At 40.6% G+C, this 24,598-nt stretch overlaps 1 protein-coding gene and 2 pseudogenes across 1 annotated transcript in view; 1 reads left to right on the top strand and 2 right to left on the bottom strand.

Moving 5' to 3' along the window:
• Positions 1 to 225: 225 nt before the first annotated feature.
• On the bottom strand, positions 226 to 18,455 carry LOC141365254 (uncharacterized; annotated as a pseudogene).
• A 566-nt stretch (positions 18,456 to 19,021) lies between these two features.
• Positions 19,022 to 20,742, top strand: LOC129445925 (uncharacterized; annotated as a pseudogene).
• Positions 20,743 to 22,509: 1,767 nt separating this feature from the next.
• LOC129417105 (kinesin-like protein KIF20B) overlaps positions 22,510 to 24,598 on the bottom strand; it is a 32,211-nt gene continuing 30,122 nt past the window's right edge. Inside the window, exon 23 of the transcript XR_012370466.1 lies at positions 22,510 to 24,368. The gene's annotated coding sequence lies outside the window, so the exon portion shown is untranslated. The remainder of the gene's footprint in view (positions 24,369 to 24,598) is intronic.

Here is a 24,598-nt window from a genome sequence, read left to right as displayed (position 1 = left end):
CTACATCACAGCCTGATGATGCTTGTTTGCTGCCAAGCACCTCTGAACCACCCGAAACTGTGCAATCCCTTCCCCTCTCTCCAAGAGTTCCAAGGATGCGACATGCCCCGGTATGGTCCAGAGACTGTGATTTAAAAAAAAAAAAAAGTGATGTGAACATGTTTATTTTGTCTCTGTTCCCTGAAGATTGTATCTACAGTTCATTTACTAGTATATTTGTCATAAGTTTGAATTTTGACTTACTGATTAGACTTTCCATTTACATGCTAGGCTAGATCTGATAATACCTGTGGATTCTGTTCTTCATGTGAGATTATTATTTTCTACAATTTTGTTGTTTCAGTTTACATATATTGTTCATGAAGTACTGATATTTTGGTGCTACAGTACAGAGTTTTATTTCTTACAAGAGAGGAATATGTGGTATAGTGCAATACACCTCCTGCCCAGTTAGTGGCGCTATGCACCCATGTTATTCAACAGAATACGTATGTATGAAGGAGATGAAGAGAACCGTGTGTGAGGAAGTTGAGTAAAGAGAATATAGTTAACCTGGACTGTGACTGCTTTGTTTTCTACTACATACACAACACATAGCCATGGACATTATTTCAGCGTACTCACTGAGATCTTAAACCAATGAAAATTACATTAAATAAATGCACAAATAAATAAATAAACAATCAAACACAAACCAACCACCCAATAAACAACCCTCAGGCCACTGACTGAAGTTTTCTTAAAATCTTCAGGGTGAGAAAACAATATTTACAAATAACCTCATAAATATATTTGATGCTGTATTGCGAAAGAGAGAACGAAAAGAACGAAAGAGACGTGTCACTTAGTTCAGCAGTAGGAAGGAAGTTAAGTCATTTGGCTTTGGTTCTGCCTCTTCATTAAAATTATTGAGGATGTTTTTTACTCCTTTTTGCCATGAAAGCAGACTCTCCAAAGGTGTCTTTCCATCCTGTAAAGAACACAATTTTAGGATATATATCTACAGTATGCATAAGTAAAACCAATTCTTATTGGTTTATTTGTACATATGACCTCTCTAAGGTAAACAGTGTAAGATATTTATTATTAAACAGATGAAAAGAAACCAACATCTGTAAACAGTAGCACTCATTATCTTTTTTTGCATCTCTTGCCTCTAAATATAATATTTTATGAAGTCAGTTGTAATAACTCAATCTGTCTCAAGAGGGCGCCAAGTAAATAGATTGTGGTGTATGTTGAGTTGTAGTATGTACCCAGATTGGACTTACGTTGTTTTTAGCATGAAGACTGGCTCCATACATCATCAACAGTTTTATCATTTTAAATCTATTTATCCGCACTGCATCATGCATGGGTGTGTCTCCATCCTGCACAAACACAGAGCATTAGCATAAGAGAAACAGTAGCGTAATGTTGTGTCAGTGAATGTGTAAAAATATGCTAAATGAAAGTCCAAAACATTTTCGCATTGTTTAAGGAAGTGCAAAAATATCTCACCCGGTCTTTAGCGTTCACATCAGCTCCACAGTGAATGAGATGCTCGGCACACTCGTAATGTCCTGTTCGAACCGCAACATGGAGGGGTGTACTACTAAGCTGCAGATCCACAAAAAGGAAACTAGTTAGTGCACTTTCTGGTAAATGTGTAACTTATGTTCGCCGTCACATTAATCAATCGCTTTATTTGCTCTGAAGAATATTGCATGAAAGATTTGTATCTACCTTGTCTCTAGAATTGAATTTGGCTCCTTCATTCAGCAGTAACTCCAGGGCAGGGAGGCTTCCACCTCTGCAGGCCCAGTGCACAGCTCTGGCATCCAGCTGTAGACATTTTATAATGACGAATTATAAAAAAAAAGCCAATGACATGGAAGTTTGCATCTATGACTTGTATTGTAAAATGATAATTATTATTCTACACAGTCCCATTTGTTCTACCTTGTCTTTATGTTCCATTGATGCTCCTCTTGTCAGGATTTTCTTCATGATCTCTGTGTGACCTTGTGCACTGGCCTTATGCAGAGCTGAGCGCTTAAACTGAGAGAAAGAGAGAGAGGGAGAGGACAAAAGATTTTTATTTTATCTGGTCAACGGTTTCAGGCTGAAAAAATGCAGGCAGAGAATCGACACGTTATTACATACTGTAACAGTTTTATGTGTTTTGTACACTGATTACATTTAGTTTAATGTAATGACCCAGCTTACCAGGATGTCAGGCTCTGGCTGTTTCTTTGGCTTTTGAGTCTTTCTTTCCTTCCTCCTCTTTCTCAGCTGCAAAATGTTGTAGAGGTCTTCTACAGTCTCTAGTTTTAACTGCCCTGACCGGTCGACCTAACAAAAGAAATCAATAGATTTTGTTTTCATACTGCTATCATGTAAGATGTTCAACCATGTTCGCTCTTGTAAAGTTGTATGCATTCATACATTGAGTTTGATGTTTTGTTCGTTCTGTTTATTGTCATTCTGGATGCTTTCATTGGGGTCCTTGTGCGTCTGAACACCATCCTGTTTCTCTTGAATAATGGTGGTCTCATATTCTCCTGTAGGAAACACCTCTGCACAGCCCCCTCCTGTTCCCTTTCCCTCGCTTTTCTTCCCAGTTACCTGTACTATGAGCAACAGTACATTTATTATTACACACACACTGTTGCTAGGATTAAACAGCCTCCAAAGAAGAGCCATGTGGTTTAAAGTAGATGTAGTTTAATTTAGGGTGATTGTGCGGGTGGGGCAGAGGGAGTGTTCAGCTGTTTTGTGTATCTAAATAAATAATTACAGATGTTTGTTGTTATCCAAGTTGTTTAAAATAGTAGGAAAGGCCCCTGCAGTTGGATCCTCTTTAATCACTGACAGATATTTAATAACATCACCACCTCCGTTAAACTGTTGCTTTCTTGTTTGTCATCTATCCATGTCTCACTCTTTCTTTTTCTTTCTTTCTTTGTGCATGCATTCACTATAGTCTGCCTACATAAATCTTAAAATCAAACTCTTAGATCATATTCCATGACTTCTGTCTCACTTTCTCACCGCCCACAAAATTCCAAAGGCACGAGACACCTAATTCATCCTTCCTGATGAACAAAAGAGTTGTATTACTGTGGGTTTACACCAAACATGAAGCGTGCAATCGCATCGCGTTGCTCCCTCTAGATTACTCATGGGATTTAACTTCGTGTCATTCGAATTTTTTGCTCGAGTTGAATATTTTCAACTTGGGCGAAGACTCGTTTGAGGCGAACACGGCAAACGCGCCGCCCATATCGCGTCATTCGCATCGCCCCACGTGAGGACGCTTCTGATCGCGTCTTCACATTGACTTTGTATATATTATCTACTCGCGCAAATCGTTGAACTCGCATCTGGTGTAAACCCACAGTTAGACCTTGTTCACACTGTCAATCCATATCTGATTTTGGTGCATATCTGATTGGAATTCAATCACATTTAGAACGTGTAAATGGCCAAAACCAAATGAAATCTGTTTTTTTAGCCGTTTCATGCTATATCCAGAGGTTCAAATCACATTTCCAGAAATACATTTAAGTCTGACCGCTCTGATTGTATTTTTGTAGCTTTTTGGTTCGTCATGCTATCACATCACGTAAAATGTAAACACAATTGTTGTGATGTCATTGCCATAGAGACAGATAATCCGGAAAACCGCAAAACGCTACATATCTAAGCAGTTGTGATACACAATGTGGACAGTGGGTCCAATCGGATATGCACTAAAACCAGATTTGGTCTTAGTCTTGATAGAGAGGCTGCAAATAGCAGGGAACATGAGCAGAGCTCTCTGGTGCCTGAAACACAGGACAGATATCCATCCAACTCTTTGCTGGCTTCATGTGTTGTCGGTTTCAAAGAAGCTAAAAAATCTTCATCCGACGAGCCCACCCGCGAGTCTCTAGCCCTTTCCCGTGCCAAGATACGGTTGACCCGTCCCGGATTTACCCTTGGCCTTAGCTTTGGCGCCTTAAGTCTGGGGCATTTGTCCTTCGCTTACTCTAACCGAGTGGCCTTTCCAACGAGCCCGCCCACGAGTCTCTGGCCCTTTCCCTGGACTAGATACATCGGTCCTTTCCCCGATTTTTATAAGGCCGTGGCTTGGGCGACTTAAGTCCCCTCGGGCAGAGTAAGCAACCCAAATGTGTCCAAGCTACGGCCATGGGGAGATCGGGGGACTGACCGCTGTGTCTTGGAGGGGGTTGGAGGGTCGGGGGTTGGCTTGTGGAAGGGATCTCTCGGGTGGGATAAGGGACTCGAAGGGCGAATGCCCCGAACTTAGAGCAACACTAAAGAGTTTTTGCTCTTTGCTACCCCTACAGGTTAGAAGCGGAATTGTTCATTACCACTGTCGTAAATAATTTAGCATACTGAAGCATAGCTGGTTCTGATTGGATTGTAGGTCTGCCGTTATGCAAGTTTTTGTAGTTTTCACACGAACTACAGGACCGCGACCCGACGGTTGGAAAATTCTTTAGTCCGGTTTTGGCCGATAGAGGGCTGCTAAGTGAATGTGAAAGTGCCGTTCACCCTGTTTCGAGTTAATGAACGACTGAAACTTTTTTGGAAACCAGGCACGTGCAGAGGGGGGGGGGGGCGGTGGGTGCCCAAGCACCTGCCCCTTTACCCCTGGATGACCAAAGTGCCCTTTTTGTCAAGGCATTTTTTTTGTAATTAAATGCCCTTTTGTGAAGGCCTGCCCAATCTAACTATTAGTAAAATTAATAAAAAATAATTTAGACGCAAATAAAATTAGTCACATGATATTGACCTTTCATTGGACAATCTCTTTAGGGATGATCACTAGCTCACAGCCCTAGCAGCGCCCACACGTGCACGACACGGTGCGCAGTACAGGGAGGATCCCCCTCGAGCCGGCATTGAACCGAAGCGGTATGCTTGTTATATTATTATTATTTTACAAGAACAACGTGAGGAGAGCATGCACAGCTTTTGTTTATTGCTGTCTGTGTGTATTAACATCTCTAGAACGTTAGATGCAAACAGGGCTTTCAAGTCTCACGCATTCGGCGTGAGACACACGCATTTCAGCCATCACACGTCATTGCATTTCTCACGCTGAAAAGAAAACATTCTTCCCATATAAAAACAATGGATGAAGCAAAGGCAGGGACGTTCTCTGCCGGGAATTCATACAGGTAACTGTCTCGAGTTTGTAGGTGTGCTCAACTTCACGCAGCAATGCAAGAATCGAAACGCACATGACATCAAAGTACCGCGAGAAATATTCGGGAAATCATACGGAGGAGTTTGATTTCAAATCGCTCTCGCGCTGTTCTAATGTCATCCACCTGTCACGCGGAGTTTGTTGGAAGAGCAAGATCCGATGAATACAGTAAAAAACTCGTTTAATTTTTGTATCATATTGAATTTACGATTCCTGGACTCGCCTTTGATAAAAGACAATGGGAGCTGATGTTGGGTAATGAATGAAAGAAAAATGAATGAAAGGAGATGAATGTCATTATTTTATTGCCCTGTCATCAAGGCATCAAAGGGTGCAAAAACACAACACAAACACGATTCAAAACTAAAACATGTACTCTCTTTGTATACAAATTTCGAACAGGATTAGAATAGAATAGAATTATATTTTAAATATGACAACAAAAACACAAGCCTGTAAACGTAATAGTATCTTAATGTCACAATGCAATATATAATATATATCATATAATTTCAAAGCTGCATATACTGTTGACACACACAAACACAAAATGAAATGCACTGTAAGTCGTTTTGGATAAAAGTGACTGCCAAATGCATATATATATAGATATAAAACTCAGTCTATAGATTTTTCTGCCTCACTCTATTTGCAAGGAAAATAAAGAAAAACGTTAGACTTAAAATCATCTTTCTATTCTGTATTATTTTATTATTTGTTTCAGTTGTGTGCTTGCGTGTCAGCGAGCAAAGTGCCCTTTTTATTCTTTGAGCACCTGCCCCTCCAATGGTCTCTGCACTGCCCTGTTGGAAACGTTATTTTGAGGTTAAAAAAACTCTTTGGTGTTGCTTTAAGGTGCCCGAGCTACGGCCGTATGAATTTCAGGGAGCTAACATTAAAATAACATTTAAATTAAACTGGCCATCAGCCCAATTCAGTTGGTTTGGTAAGAGCAAGGGAAAATAGAACAAAGAGATCTCTAAAAAATACATACTTTTATCCTGTAAATAAAATTGTAAGGAGTAAAAAGTACTTTTTTTCTTAAAAAATGAAATTGAGTAAAAGTATTGATTTTAAATTGTACTCAAGTAAAGTAAAAATACCCCAAAATAATACTTAAGTACAGTAATCAAGTAAAATTACTCAATATGTTCAATATGGTGCTATGTTTTAGGTAGCAAGACAGTAATTAAAATAATATAAGGTTTGATTTGGTGACTTACACACCCAACTCAGAAAAAAACACATTCACAAACTCCAAACTTTTCACTAATTCACAGGAGACCTTCTGACCTTGAGGGAAAAAATGAAAGCACAGATTGCTCGGCACTGTCAAAAATAAATGTACAAAGCTGTCACTGGGGCACTAACCTTTAAAAAATGTCCTAATATGTACCATTTAGGTACGAATATGTATCTTTGAACTGCCAATATGTACCTTTAAACTGCACTGGTGTTCCTTTTTGAAAGGGTACTGTCCCAGTGACAACTTTTGTACCTTTATTTCTGAGAGTGTAACTATGTAAAATAGCTGTGATACAATTAACCCTGTTGCCCTGCTCACCCCTACGTTATGAAGAACTTTTTTGTTCTTGTATTCTTTTATGTTTTCATCTATGGTTTTCCCATGTCATGGGCTTGTTTTCAGTGTTATGTTACCCTTACGTAGTTCTTGAGAGGCAGTCAAGTACTGTTAACAATACTATTTTAAATGTCACATGTTGTGTAAAGCATGACAGGTATGGTATGATGTCTAAAAGCTTCTTACATGACAATGCACATGTGATGACAGTCGGTAATATAGGCTTTAAATAGCTCCACAGTAGTGACAGAGTCACAGATACCTCCTCACCTCTTACGGACAGATAGATTTGGTCTGATGTCATCTATCAGCGGGCGCCTTTTTGCAGGTGTTTCTGCAAGGTGTTCATTCCCTTAAACCGCGAGCTGAACAGGTGCTTGAGCACAAGCGTGATTACTCATAAGAGCAGTCTATGATACATCTGAGGTTTACAGTAAGAGTGTGAAGCACGGTAAGCAGTCCATTAGCCATCAATCAAAATCAATGATTCGCAATGGTTTGGGGCAGACAGTAATGTTTGCCTTACAAGGAGACACTTAGCAACTGTGTAAATCTATATCTGAGAGTTACCAAAGACCATGACTCATGATAAGGACAGTGACCTATCAAGTAGTAGTATCAAGTAGTTTTATTTCTATAGCACTACTTGCTACAGCAAATGTTATTTTTGAGCCTTTCTAGAGCAAACTTTACAAAGGGTGAAGTGAATGAAAGTGTCTCTTGTTGGAATCTCTATTTGTAAAGATCAAACTTGCAACCTTTTGGTTAAGTGCCTCAGTAATTAAACACTCTATCGCTTAAGGTAAGGATTCTGGTACGATGAAACTGAATGAATGCCCCAGTCTTAAACATTTTTATTTCAAATCACACATGCAGGTCATGATAATTACTATTTTAATGCTAAAAATGCTGTTGAAATCTATACTCAAGCTGTAATACTGTTGAAATAATTGGCTGATTGTAAGAAACATTAAGTTTGTTGTTCTTTATGTTGGTAAGATTTTCTGGCAATGGCCATATTTCCATATTTCAGTTAAAGTGAAGCTGACAATATACACTCGCCTAAATGATTATTAGGAACACCTGTTCAATTTCTCATTAATGCAATTATCTAATCAACCAATCACATGGCAGTTGCTTCAATGCATTTAGGGGTGTGTTCCTGGTCAAGACAATCTCCTGAACTCCAAACTGAATGTCAGAATGGGAAAGAAAGGTGATTGAAGCAATTTTGAGCGTGGCATGGTTGTTTGTGCCAGGTCTGAGTATTTCACAATCTGCTCAGTTACTGGGATTTTCACACACAACCATTTCTAGGGTTTACAAAGAATGGTGTAAAAAGGGAAAAACATCCAGTATGCAGCAGTCCTGTGGGCGAAAATGCCTTGTTGACGGTAGAGGTCAGAGGAGAATGGGCCGACTGATTCAAGCTGATAGAAGAGCAACTTTGACTAACATAACCACTCGTTACAACCGAGGTATGCAGCAAAGCATTTGTGAAGCCACAACACGCACAACCTTGAGGCGGATAGGAAACAACAGCAGAAGACCCCACCGGGTACCACTCATCTCCACTACAAAAAGGAAAAAATGGCTACAATTTGCACGAGCTCACCAAAATTGGACAGTTGAAGGCTGGAAAAATGTTGCCTGGTCTGATGAGTCTTGATTTCTGTTGAGACATTCAGATGGTAGAGTCAGAATTTGGCGTTACCTGTCATGATCCTGTCAGCACTGTATGCATTTTCCCTTGTTTCATGTGACAGGATCATGGCAGCCCTTATTACTGTTGTCTTGTTTTGTGTGGAGAGTCACGTGGCTTGTGTTTGTGTACCTCTGGCTCTCCTGTCTTAGTCTTAACCCTGCCCCCTTGTTCCCTTGTTAATTATTCATTATTAGTTAACTCCCTTCACCTGTGTGTCCTTGTTCCCTTGTTTAGTTCTCCCCTATTTAATGCCCTTGTGTCTACTGTCTCGTGCTGGATCATTGTTCATCTATGATGAAGTCTTGTGTTCTTGTTTTGTCACATCCTGCCCTGTTTAGTGTCATGTTATGTTATAATATTCTTTTGGATTATTGTCTTTGTTTTACCCCCTCGAGGGTGTTTTTGTTATATAATAAAAGTATTTTTGGTTGAGAGCTGTGTGCACTTGGGTTTTGTCTTCCCCACACCTGACAGAATGATCCAGGCATTCTAGAACCCAGCAGACAGCTCTGTTTTTTTTTTGTTTACCAAGTTTAGTTTCGCATCCTTCAAGTGTGTTCCTGTCATCTGGTGTCGTCTTGTTTGGTGTCCGTGTCCCGGTATGGTGAGCCGTGGCTGCGTTCCTGGCGGCGAGACGTGAGGCCCGTGTTCCTGGTCGGTGAGCCGCGGGTCCCTGGAGGGAGGACTGCAAGAAGGTGTTCCTGTTCAGGGAGCCGCAAGATCCTGGGCGGTGAGAACGCGAGCACGCGTCCCGGGACTGTTAGCCGTGGGTTCCTGTTCCGGGATGGCTGTTTTGGTGCCGGTTCTGATTGGGGAGCTAAGGAGGAGTTCCTGCTTCCCAGACGGCGTGCCGCGAGTGCCGGCTTTTTGGAGGGAGAGTTCCGGGTGCCTGTTCCCGGCCGGCGAGCTCCGTGGGATTGTTCCCGGTCTGCGAGCTCTGCAGGCGTGTTCCTGGTTGACGAGCCCCGCGTGGGCGTGGCTGGCCGGTGAGCCTAGAGCGGCACAGGATCCCAAGCCCACCTCCTTGCGGTGACAGGTGTCCCGCGTCTTGTCTTGGGGGTCCGGATCCCTGGCACTGTTTTGCCCCATGGACTTTGTCTTTATGTCATGTCATGCCTTGTGTTATGTTCTGTTTCCTGAGGACGCCAGGAGGCGTCCCTTAAGAGGGGCGTACTGTCATGATCCTGTCAGCACTGTATGTATTTTCCCTTGTTTCATGTGACAGGATCATGGCAGCCCTTATTACTGTTGTCTTGTTTTGTGTGGAGTCACGTGGCTTGTGTTTGTGTTCCTCTGGCTCTCCTGTCTTAGTCTTAACCCTGCCCCCTTGTTCCCTTGTTAATTATTCATTATTAGTTAACTCCCTTCACCTGTGTGTCCTTGTTCCCTTGTTTAGTTCTCCCCTATTTAATGCCCGTGTGGCTATGTTTACACGTGGGCGGCTATTTTCATAAACGGACATTTCAACCTCTCCGGTTTCAAAAATAATATCGTGTACACATGTCAGTTTTCAGAAAAGTGTTTATGTACACGTACCCGTGCATATTTGCCGTCAAGAGACGCTCAAGCCCCCGTAAGCCAATCACCGGCAGCGCTGGTGGTGACGTGAACTGGTTCTTCATGTTGGAGGGAGGAGTTGTTGCAGTAGATGATTGATGACGTTGACATACCGCGAGAGCGAGTTGAGGAATCACACGTAGAGGTGTAATTTTGAATTGCTCTCGCGGTACTTTGACATCATCCGTCCGTTGGTTCTTGCAGCGCTGCATGAAGTCAAACACGCATAAAATTGCTGACCTTCGAGCGCTCGTCTCTGCTCCTCGACATAATGGAGCAGCTGTATTTGCAAATACAAGCACACGAAACGAGTTTGCACGAACATAAATGTGATCTTGGAAGCATTCAGAGTAGCAGTCACATGTAAACATGGGTCGCACTTTTGGCGTGGGTGCGAGCTCTGGCGCGTTCTCTGCGGCGTTGCCTGCTTGGGCATCCGTTTGTCTCACTTTGCATGCAACCGTGCAACCAAAGATTTTCAAGATCTCCACTCTGGCCGGAGTTTTTAGAAACAATCGGTTTCAGAGGCGAGTTCTCCATTTGCGTGTAAACGAGGGGCACAAACGGAGGTAAATCTCTCAGTTTTTAAAAATAACCATGTACGTGTAAACAGAGCCTGTGTCTACTGTCTCGTGCTGGATCATTGTTCATCTATGATGATGTCTTGTGTTCTTGTTTTGTCACATCCTGCCCTGTTTAGTGTCATGTTATGTTATAATATTCTTTTGGATTATTGTCTTTGTTTTACCCCCTCGAGGGTGTTTTTGTTATATAATAAAAGTATTTTTGGTTGAGAGCTGTCTGCACTTGGGTTCTGTTTTCCCCACACCTGACATTACCACTGTGCAGGCTGGTGGTGGTGGTGTTATTGTGTGGGGGATGTTTTCTTGGCACACTTTAGGCCCCTTAGTGTCAATTGGGCATCGTTTAAATGCCACTGCCTACCTGAGCATTGTTTCTGAACATGTCCATCGCTTTATGACCCCCATGTACGCATCCTCTAATGGCTACTTCCAGCATAATAATGCACCATGTCACAAAGCTCGAATCATTTCAAATTGGTTTCTTGAACATGACAATGAGTTCACTGTACTAAAATGTTACCAGATCTCAACCCAATAGAGCATCTTTGGGATGTGGTGGAACGGGAGCTTCGTGTCCTGGATGTGCACCCCACAAATCTCCATCAACTACAAGATGCTATCCTATCAATAAGGGCCAACCTTTCTAAAGAATGGTTTCAGCACCTTGCTGAATCAATGCCACATATAATTAAGGCCAGTGTTGGGAAAGTTCACTTTCTACATGAACTAGTTCAGTTCACAGTTCACAAATTTTAAAATGAACTAGTTCAGTTCATAGTTCATATTTCAAAATTTTGATCTAGTTCACAGTTCCAAAAATGAACTAATTTATAGTTCTTTTTTCCCATATTATAAAAAAAAAGATTGCCATTATAGCCCATATAACCACAGACAGCAATTATTTTATCAGTTTTAACACTGAAGCTAAATGCGTCAGATTTCACCATCATATCCTTATCCAACCAGGTTTTACATTAGCATTGACTGTCTTTTAATTTTTGTATTTGCTTGCACATACCTTGAAAGGCTAGCCGGTGCTTCAAGGGGGTTTTCCGGGCGAAAAGCGCTGCGAGGCATCGCGTATAGGACAACCGCACGTGCACGTTAAATAGCGTGAGCTTAGTCAAAGTCTATTTCAAGATCCAGAATATGCGTTAGCAGCCTAACTTATGTTAATCGTTAACCGTTTAGGACAAATTTAATGCTATTTAATGTTAAGGCCCGGGTATACTTTTTTCCGCGTCCGCGCAGCTTTTCGAGTATACTCCCCCGGCTACACGCGGATGGCCGCGTTCGACACTATTCGCAATACAAATGATTTCTTATTCAAATTATTAGTCTAACAGGCTGTCAGGGCAGCACTGATTTGGCGACATTTACAGTACATTAAAACATTAGGATAGATGAAGAAAAGTAACTGATCCACCATTGCAAACACAGTTTAGAACAAACAACAAGACAACAAAGAACAGGAATCAAACATTATGGTAACAAACATGCTCCACAGCTTTCTGTTCTTGGAAGAAGTAAAAGTTAAAGAAGAAAAATGATAGTGTGTGTGCAAATGCTGTCTATATCCTTTGTATAATTGTTTATAGTGGAGTGCCCTGTCTAAATATATTCACGCGCATGCGCTGTTGTACGCGGACTGTACGCGCACTGTCCGCGCGGTCTCAAATTTTGGGCTGCACATTTCTGTGCTCACATCATTATCAGTTTTATTCAACCCCCAAGTGACATTCAATCTTAGTACTTAGTACAACATCCTTTTACAGTTAAAACAGCTTTTAAACGTGAAGCATAGCTTGACACAAGTGTCTTGCAGCGATCTACGGGTATCTTCGCCCATTCATCATGGGCAAAAGCCTCCAGTTCAGTCACATTCTTAGGCTTGCGCACTGCAACTGCTTTCTTTAAGTCCCACCAGAGGTTCTCAATCGAATTTAAGTCTGGTGACTGCGATGGCCACTTCAAAATGTTCCAGCCTTTTTTCTGCAACCATGCTCTAGTGGATTTGGAGGTATGCTTGGGATCATTGTCCTGTTGAAAGGTCCAACGTCTCCCAAGCCTCAGGTTTGTGAGGGACTGCAACACATTGTCATCCAATATCTCCTGGTACTGAAGAGAATTCATGGTACCTTGCACACACTGAAGTTTCCCTGTACCTGCAGAAGCAAAACAGCCCCAAAGCATGATTGACCCCCCACCATGCTTCACAGTAGGCAAGGTGTTCTTTTCTTCATAGGCCTTGTTTTTCCTCCTCCAAACATAGCGTTGATCCCTGGGCCCAAACAGTTCTAATTTTCCACAGAACACTATCCCAAAACTTCTGTGGTTTGTCCACATGACTTTTGGCATACTGCAGTCGACTCTTCTTATTCTTTGGAGACAGCAAGGGGGTGCGCCTGGGAGTTCTGGCCTTCAGTACGCAGGGTGCGCCGTATTGTCTGAGCAGAAACTTCAGTACCCACATCTGACAAATCTTTTCTCAGTTCCTCAGCAGTCACACGGGGACTTTTTTCCACTCTACGCTTCAGATAGCGCACAGCAGTCGCAGTTAGCATCTTTTTTCTGCCACGACCAGGAAGCGTTTCAACAGTGCCCTTTGCCTTGAATTTGCGAATGATGCTTCCTATGGTGTCTCTTGGTATGTTTAACATCTTTGCAATCTTCTTATAGCCATTGCCCTTCCTGTGAAGATTAATCACCTCTTCTCTTGTCTTCCTGGACCATTCTTTTGACTTCACCATGTTTGTAATGTAAGAGCTGAATGGTGGTGCCAAACCCTGACAAAAGGTATTTCCTGAAGCCAGCAACAAATGGCTGAATCCACAGGAAACCGCTTCTTAATTCCTTGTTGAATTATCATCTGAAACCTTCCTCAAAGAATTCACATCTACCCCCCAAGACAGTTACCCCATGGTGTGGGACAGAGTCACACCCGACCACACTTTCTTGTCCCCCTCTCCTCATGTTTTATAAAAGTAATACATTCTACATGTACAAAGAATGTGAAACTGGTTTTGTTTGGTGTTATATGAAGTGTTTTAATGCAAGTGGTACATTTGGGTTTGTTAATATGACAACAGGATTCAATGTTAATCTGTGACAATAAATAAGTAAACTTAACCTAATGTTGGGAGACAACTCCTAACTTAGACATGTTGACTAATCACCCACTGTATGTATATTAGGCTACACCCCTGATTTTACAACAACCAATCAATACCAAACTCCTATATGCTTTGTTCTCTGGTTATTTAAGGAGATGTGTAGAAGACTTAGGCGGGACTTTCGATATCTAGAAATGCACCCCCATGATGCTGTATCTTTGATACAGCATCATGTTTCTTTTTATTTTATTTTGAGGAATCTGTAACCAGATCTTCATCTCCTTACCAGGTATGCAATGGTTTTTTCGACGAACCACTTACTCTTAATAGGGTAAGTTTGGCGTATCGTCTGCCTTTTACTATTTTGGTCTGACGAACCACTTACTCTTAATAGGGTAAGTTTGGCGTATCGTCTGCCTTTTACTATTTTGGTCTGACGAACCACTTACTCTTAATAGGGTAAGTTTGGCGTATCGTCTGCCTTTTACTATTTTGGTCTGACGAACCACTTACTCTTAATAGGGTAAGTTTGGCGTATCGTTTGCCTTTTATTATTTTGGTCTGACGAACCACTTACTCTTAATAGGGTTAAGTTTGGCGTATCGTCTGCCTTTGGTCTGACGAACCACTTAATTTTAACTACAGGGTTAAGCATCGACGAACTTCTTAACTCTTGATTAGTTGTATGGTCGAGTTTGTGATCGTGAACCTGCAGCAGCTGATGCAAGGATTCTAAGCGACAATTGAGATCCACTTGAACGAGTCAATATAACAATGAGTTAAATAGAATGATCAAACGTTTATCCAAATTCTATATTTATATCAATTTGATTCATATTACAATACGTTTTATATCTTTGGAGTCAGGTGTAAAGTTGAGTAACGTTAATTTGTCTTTATAAGCGCAGGAAAAGACCGAACGCGCTATAACCCTTCGTTTGGATTCCGTCGTTGGGCCAAACGGATGGATGGGGTCAAAGTTGTTCCCCTTACAGTAACCACACCAGTAAATGTTTAGAAGGAGTTGAGTATCACAGTCATTTTAAAGCTGCCTAAGTGGTGCTTATTAGGCTTTATTGCTTTTCCCTGACATCCAGAGGTGTTTTCAATACCTGATTGAAAACACTTCAATGAACCTCTGTTCTTCAGAGTGGTAGTTCTTTAAGGGGTTGAATAATTGTGTCAATGAAGAATTCACAAAAGAAACATTTACTACTATATTACAAAACCAATTGATGTCATTTTAGTTGCATATGGTTCTTTAAGAAGTCATTGTAGGATTTCATTCTGAATACAATTACAAATGTTCACTAAATTCCCTAAAACCCTTAACAGCATTGGGGGGTTGAATAATTTTGAACACAACTGTATGTGAGTGCCGCGGCAGGGATTTGGATTTCAGCAGCGTCCAGTCAGTGTTGTATTGATGACGCATGCAGCCTGGTGGCGGTGTTGCCAGATTGGATGTTTTTTCCGCTACACATTAAGGCCTGTTTACAATGTGTTTTAACCGGGTTTTTGTCTGGAAGACTCTATAGAAATCTGGCACCCTATTGAACAACATTAAAATGAGAGCGCGTGCCATTCACAAGCACCAGAATGAATGAGTTCACAATAAGTTCATCAGGCAGTAATACAGTACGTTCAGTTCACGTTCGCTCAAAATATGAACGCGTTCATGAACTTTCGTTCAATGAACTCGTTCAGGCACAACACTGAATGGTCCTGGCACAGACGCAATTCTGCTGCATGCGTGCTCTGTTCTGATTGAGTTCAACTGAAGGCGGGTGGCGCTTGCTGTTTTTTGTTTTTGTAAAGAGCAGCTTGCGGGGTGTCTCCTGCATCTGCCATGCTATCTTTTGACTGGCTGTAGCTAGCGAAGTTAGAGGAGGTCGACTTGCAGCACTTAACTCATGTTTTTTTTCCCCCGCTTGGCAAGCCCACCATCCTTGCATTTACTACAGTCCAAGAAAAGAGATTTCAGTTGGAGACGATATCTCGTGTCATTACAGACTTTGAGATTTGTGCCGTGAAAACACTGTAGATCATTGATTGGTCTGAGAGAATCGTCCCTACTAGCATCATTGCTGCATGCTTTAAAACGCACAATTAGCTTTATCTTCGTGCTTGCGCTGTCTCGAGCAAACCTGTCACTTGTGCTTTGTTGCATGTTCTCAAACTCCCTTTTAGCGGCAAAAACATCCACAGGATGAGAATCAACATATTACACAAAGTCTCACCTTTCAAATCATCTCTTCCTTCTAGTTAATTTATAGCATCAAATAAACATGAATAATCATAAGGAGGAATGTTGTTTTATCCGCGGAAAGGCGTCAGTACACTCCGCTTTTCAAGTTCAAATCCTCAAATTTTAATCTACGAACTCTCCTGACTGCTTTGGATGGCGAAGAATTATGATTGGTCAGATCACCTGTCAATCAAGCTCCCTGCGAATGGTCAATTGTTTTAAACGACGGGTTAGAGGGAGATGCTTCCTAGTCTAAAGAAGGGGGTTGTTGGGTTATAGTGGTGAAATCACATTCACTGCTAGTTGTCTTGCTGTTAATTTTAAATAAACGTAGAGCAAGTAGCTAATCAGTGACTGCTCGTTTGTCAGTTGTCCTATAACAGACGAACGTCGCAACGCGCAAAACGCACCCCCACCCCGGTTATGTTACAAACCGTCACATTTCACTCACGTCATAACCGCCATCACCAATTCTGAAACCGGCACCCCCCAAAACACATCGTCGTCGAGCAGACCATGCTTGCAACTAAGCAGAGCACTTCGAGCGACACCATGGGTGTTTGTACAGAAACTGTCATCTGAGACCGTGGTATAGTGATAAACACAATGTGCAAACATCTATTTATGCTGGTTCTATTTATTTTGATTTTGTGGCGGACTGACCATAAATAAATGCATGGGAAACATTGCATTCCAACGATGCTCGCTCCCACTTTTTGTATGATGTCACAGCAGTAGGCAGCGCAAATATAATGACATGCCTATAATCCCTCCCACTCTGAACTGGTACTAAACTTTTCAATGGAAAACTAAGCAAGCCAAAGAAGTTGAGCTGACAAAACCTGACCCATGGGGTACCGTGCAATGAAAAAGCGCCATTACAGAAAGAAATGTAAAATCATGAAACGGAAAATAGGGGCTCTTTAAAATAAATTCCAACTGCTGTGTTAAACAGAAAAACAACACCACGCAGATTTGGACTGAAATGTGTGAGTAAATTATGACAATTTTCAGATACATTATCTATTTAATCATATAATGTTCACTGCTGTACAATTATGTTTCATTGATGCGATTTTATCTATTTAGTCTCATACCCCGTGTGAGCTCATTTATCTGAGCCTCTCTGTTTTATAACTCTAGATCCAACTGTGTCTGCGTTTCTTCCTGTTCTGTCAGAGCCAAACGCATGTCTTCTATAACACGCTCACGCTCCTGCAAATCTACACACACAATCAGCAGCAAACATTAACATTCATTTTCATATTAACAAGCCTGGGCCAGTAAACACATTTAAACTATTAAACACAAACAGTGCATTACAGCAGACGATCAAAGACACACTAATGAGGAAGTAAATATGTTTAATAATTCACATACCATTAGATGCTTTTTGATGGAGTAACAGATGTTCTTCTGATTTGGAATTAGAAGATCGTTCCTATAGGGCGTGCAGACGTGACGTCAGTCACAGAGCGCCGTGGTGGCTGATGGGTACTGCCGCCATATTGTGAGGCCATCGACGTTCCGCTGGCAGACGCGAATAAGGACCGCTAAAATATAAAGTGTACAGTGTCATTTCGATTAATTTTTGAAGTTATGGGAAGAACTTGTTGTGTTGTCGGTTGTAATGTCCGTTCACACGACCGACAGGGTAAGAAATTAGACAACGCATTGTCTTTCTTTAGCTTTCCCGTCTGGAGGCAGAATCAAGGAAGCTATGTGTCTGATGTGACGAAGAGACGCCGGCTGTCTTGGATATCAGCCATAAGACGAACAGACATCAAATTTTCCAGCATCCCACGATCGTTAAAGGTGTGTTCCAGACATTTTTATTCAGGTGAGTGTCAAAGTATTGGGTACATTCTACCAGCAAGATGTTAACAACACTCGTCCAGAATAACTTCAGTTTCCGTTTTTTTAACACTGCATAAACGTTGGGATAAAATACAACCAACAAAACATATAGATCTGAATCAAAAAGTTAAACATATTTAAGATGTTTTCTTTATGTGTAAAATAAAGAAAACAGTTCAAACTGAAACAGGAAGTGTTTCTGGACTAGTGTTGTTTACACTTCCAAAATGGTCTACATAGTTGTAAACAAAATTACTGTAACACAGGAGATTTTACAAACACATAATGATGGATATATTACCATCACTTTTATCTACACAGTTAAATAATAATAATAAATTAATCAATATTATCTCAAATATGAGATATATAAAAATGTGTTTATATCATAATATTTAATGTGACAGGATGTATTGGTAAACATTCCTATTTTAATTTCTTATTATGATTGTAATGTTAAAGGAACACGCCCACATTTTGGGAATTTAGCTTATTCACCGTATCCCCCAGAGTTAGATAAGTCCATACATACCTTTCTCATCTCCGTGCGTGCTGTAACTCTGTCTGACGCAGCCCCCGCTAGCTTAGCTTAGCACAAAGACTGGAAGTGAATGGCTCCAACTAGCAAAACTGCTCTCAATAAGTGACAAAATAATGCAAACATTTTCCTATTTATGTGTTGTGATTTGTATAGTTACACTGTGTACAATTAACAAGGTCATATGAGACACAGCCATCTTTTAACAGTATACATACTGGGAACTATATTCTCAGAAGACGAAGCACTGCTACTTGGGGGAGTGACCTGCACAACTCTGACCGAACTTTCTGCTCCTCACAAGGGGGTTTCTTGGTTGCTGCGAGCAAATCACTCCGCCCAAGTAGCAGTGCTACGCCTTCAGAGAATATAGTTCCCAGTATGTATACTGTTAAAAGATGGCTGTGTCCCACATGACCTTGCCATCTGTACACGGTGTGACCACACAAATCACAACACACAAATAGGAAAATGTTTGCATTGTTTTGTCACTTGTTGGGAGCGGTTTGCTGGCTGGGGCCGTTAACTTCAGGTATTTGTGCTGGGCTGGCGGGGGCTGCGTCGGACCCAGTTGCAGCGTGCGCGGAGATGAGAATGGTATGTATGGCCTTATCTAACTCTGGGGGATACAGTGAATAACCTAAATTCCCAAGATGTGGGCGTGTTCCTTTAAGTTAGGTGTGATTTCTTTAATATGCATCTTAAAATGGTATTTTCTATGTTGTTTAAAAATGATTTGTTTCACAGCAGTAGTTTGTTCTGTATTAATTTATTGATGTCTTCTTGTAAGTAAACCAGCATATGAAATGGATGAGTCCAATCCTGACTGGGCTCCAACACTGCACCTGGGACACTCTGAAGTGCGTGCTACCAAATCAGACCGGTATTCTCGCCGATTACAACGACAACAAATGACCGTGCCAGTAGCAGTAGACGACAGCGACTCTCAAATGCAGGGAGAAACCACTGTAGAAGATGAAGAAAAAAGAAAACCGGTGGAAGCAGCACAAGAAAAGGAAGGTGATGACCAGGCAGAGGCAGAAGTGGCAGCAGATGCGGGAGGTAGTGACCATGCAGAGGTGGAAGCTGTAGAAGATGAATGTGGAGAATGGGCGGATGTGGAAGACGCAGAGGATGAGGAATGTGAAAACCAGGCAGAAGATGAAACAACAGTTAAGAGACCAAGAACAGAGTGTCAGTTTTGTGAGCGCAACAGTGCAGAAATCAACCGTCTGTTGCAGGAGAACAAGGAGCTTAGGAGTGAGCTGAACAAGAGAAAGATGAATGAGGAATTTTTTAGGGTAACACAAATAAGGTCAGGTACTACACAGGAATTCCATGCTTTGCCATTTTATTGTCAGTGTTCACCAATGTTAAGCCTTTCCTGCCAGTTAACAAAAAGTTGTCATCCTTTCAAATGCTTTTGTTGACACTCATACGTCTGAGGCTTGATCTTCCTGTACAGCACCTTGCCCATCTCTTTAATGTTTCGCGTACAACTCTTTCCACTGCCTTTACTGACACCATAGATGTTTTGAATGCACGGCTTAATCCATTGGTGTGCTGGCCAGAGAGGCATTGCTTGCAAGCTACAATGCCACATCAATTTTTGGAAGCTTTTGGGAAACGTGTTGCTATTATAGTCGACTGCTTTGAAATACGCATAGAAAGGCCATCAAATCTAAAGGCACGTGCACAGGCCTTTTCTCATTACAAGGGTACACACACCATTAAATACCTCATTGGTATTACACCACAAGGTGCTGTATCATTTATTTCCAAGGGATGGGGTGGGCGTGCCTCTGACAAGCAAATAACTGAAAACTGTGGCCTTCTTAACAAACTCTTACCTGGTGACTTGGTACTAGCTGATCGAGGCTTCAATATCAAGGATAGTGTGGGGATGATGTGTGCAGAGGTCAAAGTTCCTGCGTTCACTAAAGGAAGATGTCAGCTAGACGCTAAGGCTGTGGAAAACACACGAGCGATAGCACACCTGAGGATTCATGTTGAAAGGGTGATTGGCAGTATGCGCAACAAGTACACAATGTTACATAAGAAAATACCAATTAGTATGTTACTGCCATGTGAGGGGGAGGATATGACACTTCTTGACAAGATAGTGAATGTTTGCTGTATACTTCTTAACATGTGTCCCAGTGTGGTTGTAAAACCAGATGAAAATGAAAAATGTGCATGTTAAAACGGTTTCATTTTAATGTTGTATATATGTATATTACAGTTGTTGTAATATTAGTTTTGATGACATGTTTGTATGTTTAAATACTTCATTTGAAGACTGACACAATATGAATTTGTAGACACTTTTTAATAAAAATGAAATTTGCAAGTACAAAATCAACAGCAACATTTTTTTTTGGGGGGGGGGATTAGTTGAATCTATCCAGTCACAAATGTAAACTTGCCTGTGCAAACATCTTCAGAAACTGATATATATATTAGTATACAGTTCAATCATGTTGAGAACAAACTTAATCATGTTGAGAACAAACTTCAAATGTAAATATTGTATACAGTGCAATCATGTTGAGAACAAACTTCATACGTAAATATTGTATACAGTGCAATCATGTTGAGAACAAACTTCATACGTAAATATTGTATACAGTGCAATCATGTTGAGAACAAACTTAATATGTAAATACATTACATACAGTGCAATCATGTTGAGAACAAATTTCATATGTAAATACATTACATACAGTGCAATCATGTTGAGAACAAATTTCATATGTAAATACATTACATACAGTGCAATCATGTTGAGAACAAACTTAGCTTATAGTACCTGTGGTGTATTCTTTGGTATAATATTTGGCTACAAGCTCTGGAAGGTAAACTTTTTCAAAAAACATTTGTGCTTTCTGTAGACGTAGATCCCAGAATTCTTGGTCTGGAAAGACCCGTACTACAACAAAGTCCTCCAGAGTCCAAACAGCAAGGTCACAGTGGTTGGATCCAGTGACAAAGATTTGTGTCTGTGTATAATAACTGTGTGTTTTCTTAAGCTGAAGCTTTTCATCTGACAATTCGAGACAGAAGTCTTTGTCCTTTGTTTCTAAGGCCTGTTGGATACTGCATGATCTATATTTGAAGGGACACTTAACTTCAAGGCAGCCTTTTCCACAGCAATCACACATTGTAAGTCCATCAGGAGAGGCTCTAATTTCTGGAAACCTGGGGTTAATTATAAAACCACACTCTTTCACTTTTAGGTTTGTGTGATGTGGGGCTCTGGTGTGAAGGTAGGCCTTTTGAGCATCAATCTCATGCTCTATACCCCATCTGGTTTGTACAGTGGACACTGTGTTTTGTGGGTTGCATACCTTTTTAACAACAGTCAGGGCTGGCTTTTCCATACTGGTGGCAAAGACTGCATGCATGTTTGAGGCAGTAATTCTTCCAGTCCGACTTGCATACCAAGCAGAAGATTTATGCTGTTGTCTTGTGCACATCTCAATAGCTGATGCCTGCTCATCAGTCACATTTGCAGCATCTCTGTATTTCTCACAGTGTAGTTGGATAGCTGAAAGGTAATAGAGTGCCGAAGTAATGGCGTCACTTTGTAGGCTAAAACGCGGAAGTGAGTTAGCATTTTAGCACTACGGGTTCCCTCGCCCTGAAGTCTATGGGTTTTTTGAATGGGTTTTTGCTAAATCGCCTGAAATAAGGTCTGTGGTTAACAAAACCTCTAAATATTTTCACGTTTTGTTCTATGACATAAAATACACCAGTTAAAATCTGCTTGTGATTTTTTTAAACTTTATTGTGCCTTAAAAACGGTGGTTGCTAACAAGTTGCTAATAGGGACTACATCCTTGGCGGGGAGTTTAGACGTCATCGTGACAAATCTGTCACTAGCCTTTCAGCCTCACGTTCTCAGAAGTTTACCTTTCAGTTAATATACATAACGTTATATATTTAGTCTTTTCAAATTGTAGTTTTTCCAAATATTGTTGTACTGTGGAGAGACTGTAGTTAGACATGTTTTGTTTTGTCCGCAACCACAAGTCGTCGATGAAAGATGCTTGTCATGTGAATTATAGTATATAGTTTGTTTTCAGTTTACTTATTTTATGAAAATAAAGATGTTTACTACAAAACTTGATGCAATGTTTCTGTGGATCAGTGATTGGAGCATTTTGTTAACTTTTGTTTAATTCCCAGAGAACACGCTGATATCTATAGCTTGAATGCACTGTAAGTCACTTGTCTAACAAATACCAAAAATTAAATGTTAAATTATTGTATACTGTTGTAACTATACACCAGTCAGCTCACAGTAATGTGAGATAAAATTTACTACACAGGCTCTCACATTGGGGCTTGTGGATTACCAGGTAAAAATATATAGAAAATGTGAACAAAATTAGTATATATGGTTTATTTAGGGAACATGTATGGTTTAATTATAATATATTGTATTTAAGCATTGATGCTATTGGACAATTCTCTTTAAATTCAACATATATAATTATATATAACTATTATATTAAATGTTTGGAATTTAACTGTGTTCTGTTTGTTCAGAGATTGTATAGTTATCTTATAAATACATAGAACACTTTATTTAACTCCTCTATCTCTCCATAGTTTTACTTAATAAGACTTGATAAACCTTGTCCCTCATGCTGGCCCTTACAATACCGGTAAGTAAACCAGCATCTAAGCTGCACTGTTATGTCCAGATTTATAGTGGTTCTCTCTCCTCGATCTATGGTTTTCTATCGTCTAAGTAAGAAAAAGTACATAAGATTGGAAATTGATACGGCAATAGCTAGGGCTTCTGAGATGTTTTTTTTCTGGCGAATTAGCAAATGGCATGCAAACATACAATCAAACATAATACAGTGAAAGATAATCTTTAAAGTTTATTTGGGGCACAATGATCATGCATAATAACCTTAATCATAAAGAAAATAATATTAAGGTTTATATAAACTAACGAAATAATAAACTAATAAATAAATAAAACATTAACAAAAAATCTCAAAGAGGCACGGGTAAACAAAATTTCTAACATTTCTGGAAATAACGAATGGGCAATATTTCTCATGAAAAAGTGGATAAGTGTCCATAAACAGCGCAGATCATAATGAGCGAGCGTGTTTTTTAAATAAAGTTTGAGGACGCTTGATGATGACGTTGATCCGCGACCGGTGCGCTGTAGTCCGTTTATAGCATACCGTTAGCATTTTATATCTGACGGCTTTATTTAGGCTTCAAATGTATACATTTTCGATTAACTTATAAAGATTATCTTGATAGACAAAACGTGTAAGGTTCATAACTCTTTGTTGAACACAGATCTTATTTTTTGCGATTTTCCAAAAGTCTATGGGAAAAATGAATGGCTTTTCGATCGAGGGAACCCATGCGCCGCTAACTTCCGGGTTGGCCTACAAAGTGACGTCATGACTTCAGCACTCTATGGGAATCTATTTTTTTATCATACAGAGATGTTGCAAGGGACTCGGGCACCGCAGAGGGGTGAACTGTGTCTGTGTACAGTGTGTAATAGTCATTCATCCCTGACAAACAAACAGCCTTGCTATGCTGCAGCAGTGTGTCAAGCACAGGTGACAACTCATCAAGTTTTGCTAGGGGAATTTTCCTTTTTTTCGGACGACTCCTTATGCCTGGCGCAGTGGAGGGTGCAGTTATGCGCTGATCAAGCAATTTTTTTGCCTAGCAGATGAGGTGTAGTCAATCTTGTAGCCCACTTCAGCTGTAATCTTGCTCAAATTGCTGGGCAAAACCCAATATGCTGGTACATCAGTGACAGTTTTATTCCCACGAATCCGAAAAGTAGCCTCCATTTTAAACAAGAGAGCGCCTACGTGGGTACATGTTTCCGCTACCCCTGCCATACATGTGCAGTGTGCACACTCCACCTTTCCACTGCTGCTGACGATCACCCATGGCTTTAAAGGCGGTTCGTTCAGTCGCTGAGAGTGCATGACCTTAACAAAGACAAAAAAGTTAATATTGTAATGTTTATGTGTTTTCTATGTTATTCCTTTAAACAACAGACAAAGTGTAATTCACCCAAAAATGTGTCATTTACATTCTCGTGTTGTTACAAACCTGCACAAATGTCCCTGCTCTGATCCACACAAAGGAAGATATTTTGAGAAATGTTTGTAACCAAACTGTTTGTGGATCTCATTTACTTCCATAGTATTATTTTTTC

This window comes from Misgurnus anguillicaudatus, chromosome 7 (assembly GCF_027580225.2).
Source record: "Misgurnus anguillicaudatus chromosome 7, ASM2758022v2, whole genome shotgun sequence".
NCBI lineage: Eukaryota > Metazoa > Chordata > Actinopteri > Cypriniformes > Cobitidae > Misgurnus > Misgurnus anguillicaudatus.
The sequence above is the reverse complement of the archived record's forward strand: the minus strand, read 5'-3'. Positions and strand labels throughout refer to the sequence as shown.